This window comes from Acanthisitta chloris, unplaced genomic scaffold, assembly GCF_000695815.1.
Source record: "Acanthisitta chloris isolate BGI_N310 unplaced genomic scaffold, ASM69581v1 scaffold10001, whole genome shotgun sequence".
Taxonomy (NCBI): Eukaryota; Metazoa; Chordata; class Aves; order Passeriformes; family Acanthisittidae; genus Acanthisitta; species Acanthisitta chloris.
The window spans coordinates 85,188-91,637 of NW_008655559.1; positions in this window are offsets into that span (position 1 = coordinate 85,188).

The window sequence follows — 6,450 nt, forward strand, 5'->3', positions numbered from 1 at the left end:
ATAAATACATGTATCTAAGAGGTTCCACATATATATAAGATCTGTGTCCTTAAAAATTCAATACATACTTGGGACATTCCTAAGACATACTTTACTTTAAGCACTCTAATTCACACATACAGAGTTAGGGTTTCAGGATTTCATTTTTATGGTTCAGTTTGTTTTTAAGAAATCAAACCGGACCCTATTGATTTAAATGCTAACAGCACAACTTCATTCCCCCCTCAGCTGTACTTAATCTGCAAGTTTAGAAACCTAGAAATGAGGAGCAAGCCTGTCCTCCTGGAGATACTTCTCCCTAAAAGCAGGAAGAGAGAGCTCAGGCAAATTGTATAGTCTCTAATTTGTAGCTATTTGCTATTGCCACATTTATCCATGGTCCATTTCATTAATTTCACAAGTTCATCTGGAATCATTAACCTGTGACTTGCACCAATGCAGTAATCAAGTTCAGTCTCTACACCTACGCTACTTCCACATACACTACCACATAAACATGTTTGCTCTCATCTCATATAAAGCACCTTACTACTTCCTAGAAAGTAACTTCAAGGACTTTAAAAAATATAAAAGAAAACCACAAAAACATTCCAAAGAAACAAGTTCCATACAAGGAACTACATTAAAGGTTAAAACTGAATGTAGAGCACCCAAGAGTCAGGGAATCCTTTGTTTACAGGCATAACACCATATGATGCTCTGCTGATCTCAGAGCAGTGTCACAGAACCTCACCCAGACAGCAAACGAGGTACTGAACTGGGCTGGTACCCACAGGATCCAGGCCTTACCCACCACACAGACAACACCAGGCAGAGACAAGATTGGCTATGTACTCATAACTCTGGAGCTACAAACCCTTTGCTGGACACAGGCAATCTGAATTCTGCCATGCACATCACTGTCTGCACTAAACACTTTCTCCTGGCCCTTGGCTAATTTAGTTTTCACTTTGCAAACACAAGACTTGAGACAGACCTCCAGGGTTTTCTGCTACTTTCTCAAACACAGACTGCAATCCTAACTACCATAAAAAAGAAAATCTGAAGATACAATTGCATGTGTGGTAAAGTCTAAGTACTGCCACAAACCAAACCCTTGCCCAAACACTATTCTCTCAGGAAAGCAGGCTGAACACTACAGTTAACCTACAGATAATCACATATATATATAGCCATATAATTCAGATATACTAATCCTAATGCCACTCACATTAAAAAAATCCTCACACAACAAGATTTCTCCACCTTAGCCATTCCCAAGGAGACACTAGCACAAAAATTTTCACTGTATTTAAATTTTGCATTAGTTGATTCAAAACTTTTATCTGGTATTTACAACAGGCTCTTTAAAAAGCAGCTGTTCTTTCCTGAATCAGCCACACTATAAACCTGGATACATAGAGAAGAGATTAGAATGGCATAGAAAATAAAGAACTTCCTCTGGTTCCTACTTAATACAACTTGAATTTTTTTGCTAGCAGCTTCAATAAAACACAATGTCACAAGTATTCTAATCTTCTAAGAACTTAAAACAGTCTTAGGAGAAAGGTTACAAAGCACTTAGTTCACAGCCACTTGAAAAACAGAATCACAGAATGGTTTGGCTTGGTTGAAAGGACCTTCAAAAATCATCTGGTCCCACCTGCATCCTACACCAAAACTGAAATTAAGTTTATTAAGCATTGGGGAGGTAATTCTCCTGGACTCATGAATTTTAAAGCTCAAGTGACCTACTAGTACAAGCTCTGCACTATTCTTATACTTTTGTGACAATGACCTAAGAGAAATTGACTTTCATTCACTTTCATTCTCAGATTCATGCAGAAAGCAAAAAAAGCTGTTCTTCCCACCTCTAAAAACACACGTAGAAAATTCAGCTTCACACTTGCAGTTCAAGTGATCTCATCCCAAAGACATCATACAAATCATCCTCTGAGTATCATCATCAGCAAAGCTTCACACTCTTCTGACTTCGAGAGAAAATGAATTAAAAACTCCAAATCTGATACAAACATTTTCATTCCTAGAAAGAGTTGTGGTCAGAGACCCACCCTTAAGACACCAGGAGTATGCAAACATCCCTTCAAAAGAAGGGAAACCACAGAAATTGCATTGTTCACTCAGATTGTATCAAAGTTGATTCCACATGCTCTTGGAAAAAATTACTAGCATTTTAAGGTCTTCAGAATCCCTTAAGACAACAAAGCTGAGATTCCTTATAGGCTTCAGCACACACAGAAAAGTTCTAAGTGACTTCACACTGCCAAGGGTTGTGTTGCACTGGTTTCCAAAAACTGGAGGTTCTCAGAAGTTTCATTTTGGGGTCTGAAACACACAGCAAGAAACACCATCCAAGTTCGCCACTATTTTAAACTGGGCTTGTTTCCTTCTATTTAACAGGCAAAGCTCCTTAAAATCCCAATTTCAACTCCAAATCACTGCTGGAAAATAGATCAGCCACAAGTTGTGCCCTCATGATGTGACAGGCTGAAAATCTTTAATGGTTGAACTAACTGAGTCAGATTTTCATGGCAGAATTTCTGTTTAAGTAGCTCAGGAACAATACATTCTGGACAGCTTTGCTGAAGCTTCCCAGTACTCTCAGAAAGAATTTTTAAACCAGAAAGCTGATAGAAGTACTAAGGAAACATGATGCAGCAACAGGCCAGCTCACTCAAGTAACACTTCTGGACATTTTACTAGCAGAAGTATGAACAAGACACAAACACTTAGCTTTAAAAGTAATTTAAGTCACCTAATAAAATTTTTCTTGGCTTTTTCCAGGCTGTGTAAAAACAACTAACCTTTCTAGTAGCCTTGACACGTGCTGAAAAATGGAAAGACACATTGCATCTATAGAAGCACTGGCTGGAAGCATCTCCAATTTTCCAATTCAGTTATTCTGAAAAATCATCAATAGGCTGCTGTTTCCTCACTAGCAACATTAATATAGGAATGTCTCAATGATATGACCAATGTCACACTCTGCCACTTTCCACTATGTGGTTTGTACATCCTTTGAGCAGGACAAAACAGTGGCTAAGCTTTTTTTCCCCCCCTCTCCTTGAACTCTTAATCCCTCACCATCTTCCTCAGCGAAGTTTGCTCTTTCCCAGAGAATATCCCATCCCTGTGAAGTAACAGCCATTAAAGACCTTTTAGCAAAGGCACAGTTTATAAACAGAGGGAACTGGATTGAAGTGGCTGGACAGCTTGCCTTTCACAGCCAAAACACACAGGTCACTCACAGTGTAGCAGCAGAAGTCCATACCTGAGAGCAAACCCTTCTCGAAGCACAACACACTGAAGAGGAGACACAGATGGATACACCATGGGCCTTCCCTACTAAAGCTCCATAAAAATCCAGGCTCAAGGAACCATGCAGATTCCAAAGCAGCTTTCCCCGATTAAAATTTCCAGTTCCACCCTGCCAATACCCACAGAACTGTTTCACACACCTGCAAGGGCCTTTGAGAAACCAGGCTGTCCCCAACAGATGTCTGTCCACACAGACAAGATTCCACAACCTTTGTTGGACACACAAAGCTTCAGTCAACCTAAAAGCCAAATATTTTGCTTTAGCATCACCTTCTGAAAAGAAGCATGATTTCCCCTCTTGCTCTACAGAGAACTCAAAGACTAGTTCATCCCCAGCCTTTACACAGCAAACCCTTTTCAGATGTGAGGGCACTCGCCAAATTTGCTCCTAGTTTCTTCTCTTCTAGTGTGCCCATGTCTTTCAAGTTTCCCTCACAAACCAAGTTTTACAAACCTAATATTCTTGCAGAGTTTACATATCTACATCCTATTGTCTAAAAAAGCCACCACACCATTTCACAAAGGCCCTTATCCCACAGAGAAATCCCTTTCATTGTCTTTATGTTCAATTACACTTTACAACTTGGCAAAGTAACACCTGTCTAGATGAAAAAACCAGCCTATCATCAATTAATATTTCATTTACTATGCACTACAGTCCTCAAATGCTTTTTGGGGATAGTGAGTTGCTCAGCAATGCCCCTTCCACTAATGAGGCCTTTGAATTTTGAATTCCCATATTCTCTTCCTCCCTCAGTTCTTATTACACTGATTTTCTATCTTCCATGAATCTTCTCAAGATCATTTTGAATTCTTACCCTGAGCTTGGGGAGTGCTTGCAACACTTCCAACATTTTGTGTTCACCATTCCAGAAAACAATGAAAATACACTCAAAGCTGCACAGGCTAGGAGGACACTTTGTGACACCTCTGTTTAAAAGTGAGTTATTACCAAATCAGCTTCAAAAGTGACTTTTCAACCAGCTGCACATGATCCTGACAAAAATCACTACTTTTACAGGCTGAACAATAGCAGAAATCCTGAGAAACTCAAGGCAAACCCCTTATATTCCTTCTTCATTCAGTGCATTGGCCACTGTAAAATAAAGTCGGATCCCGACTGTTCTTAGCAAACCACACCAGAACATTTCCTGTTTGCACACTGGTTTTAATTGTCTTCCACTTACTGACAAATTCCCTTCCCAAACCACCTCCTTGGAATCTTTCAGGGGGTCAAAGCTCAGCTAGTTTAGCTTTTTCTTTCTTTTTTTTAAAAAAATTATTCTGATTCTATTTCTCACCATATAATTTTATTTTGTTTCAGCAAATACCTGACTCCAATTTCTCCAGGAAGACTGAGCAGAGGCTGCACTGACTACTCTAGCATTTTTTCAATATCCATAGGACTGGTTTTCCTGTTCTTAAGAATGGGAGGGAATTTCATACCTGAGATTCCCTGACCTTTTTTTTACTTGCACTACTCATTTTACCTCTTTTCCCAGCTCACATTTTCTTTGGCTGGACGCTTGCTGGTTTAAGGCCTTTGAAGTTTTCAAGATCTATCAAAAAAAACCCAACCTCCTGCTGTGCTCTGTGTTTTTGACTCTGAAGGAAGGTTAAACAGCAACATTAAACATCCAAATAACTAATGTTTGATAAATATTTAACCATGACAGTAAGTGTTCAACAACTAGCTCTCCTGTACATCTCTCAGATTATTCTCTCAATACACTTTTAAACACTTACTGTTTTTCCTCTGCCTTCAGCACGTTGCTTTAAGCCTATCAGTGGAAACGACTGAAGTCTTTCATTGTCACAAATATATTTCACTAAAGTAATTGGAGAAACTGCATAGAGTCACAGAATTTTTAGGGGTTGGAATGGACCTTAGAGCTCATCTAACCCAAATCCCCTGCCCTGGGCAGGGACACCTCCCACCAGAGCAGGTTGCTCAAGGCTCATCCAACCTGGCTGTGAACACTGCCAGGGTTGGGGCAGCCACAGCCTCCCTGGGCAACCTGGGACAGTGTCTCACCACCCTCACAGGAAAACACTTTTCCTAATATCTAACCTACATTTCCCCTCTTTCAATTTGTACCCATTGCCCCTTGTCCTGTCCGTGCAGCTCCTAACAAGGAGTATCACATCAGGAATTTTACAGGTATATCCCTAATCAATCTAAAAAGCTACTTTTTAAAAAACACATATTCTTGTGAAAGCCAAGACTTCCTAAGTCACCCAGCAAGGCTATAAACTGTTAAAGGACACGAGCACCTCTTGACAAGGTGGAATCTGTGTTTAAAAGCCACAGCAAGCAGCGGGTGAAGCCACTGACACACCAAGCTGCCTCCACTCAGGTTCCTTGCTAGAGAGTACACCTCTGCAGGACTTTTAATCACGATAATTATGTACGATCCTCATCACTCAGGTGATGAGTACAAGGCCGCACGGAGCCCCCAGCCCACCGAACGCGTCCCCAGCGCAGACAAAGCACCATCCGGTACTCACGGACTCCTGTCCGGCCGCAGGCTCCGTCGGGACCCGCGGGGACCACGGCGCTGCCCGGAGAGGGAGGGAGGGAAAGGGAAAGGGAGGGAAAGGGAAAGGAGAAGGAGGGGGAGAGGAAGAGGCAGGAGAGGGAAAGGGAGAAGGAGGAGTAGGATAGGAAGAGGGAGAAGGGGAGAACGAGGGAGAAGGGAGGAGAGGGAGAGGGAAAGGAAAGGGAGAGTAGGGAGGAGAGTGAGAAGGGAAAAAGAGAAGGAGAGGAAGAGGGGGAAGAGAGGGAAAGGGAGAGGCAAAAGGAGAGGAAGGGGAAGAGGGAGGAGAAAAGAGAGAAGAGGAAAAGAGAAAGGAGAGGAAGAGTAGGGAGAGGGAAAGGAGAGGAAGAGTAGGGAGAGGGAGAGGGAGAGTAGGGAGAAGGAGAGGGAGAGTAGGGAGAAGGAGAGGGAGAGTAGCGAGAGTATGAGGGAAAAAGGAGGAAACGGAGAAGGAGGAGAGGGTGAAGGAGAAGGAGAGGGAGAGGAAGAGGGTGAAGGCGGAGTGGAGCTAGAGGGGAGACGGAGGGAAGAGCGAGAGGGAGAAGAGAAGGAAACGGGAGGAGGAGAGGAGAGTCGTGCGGCGTCGCCCTAGCGC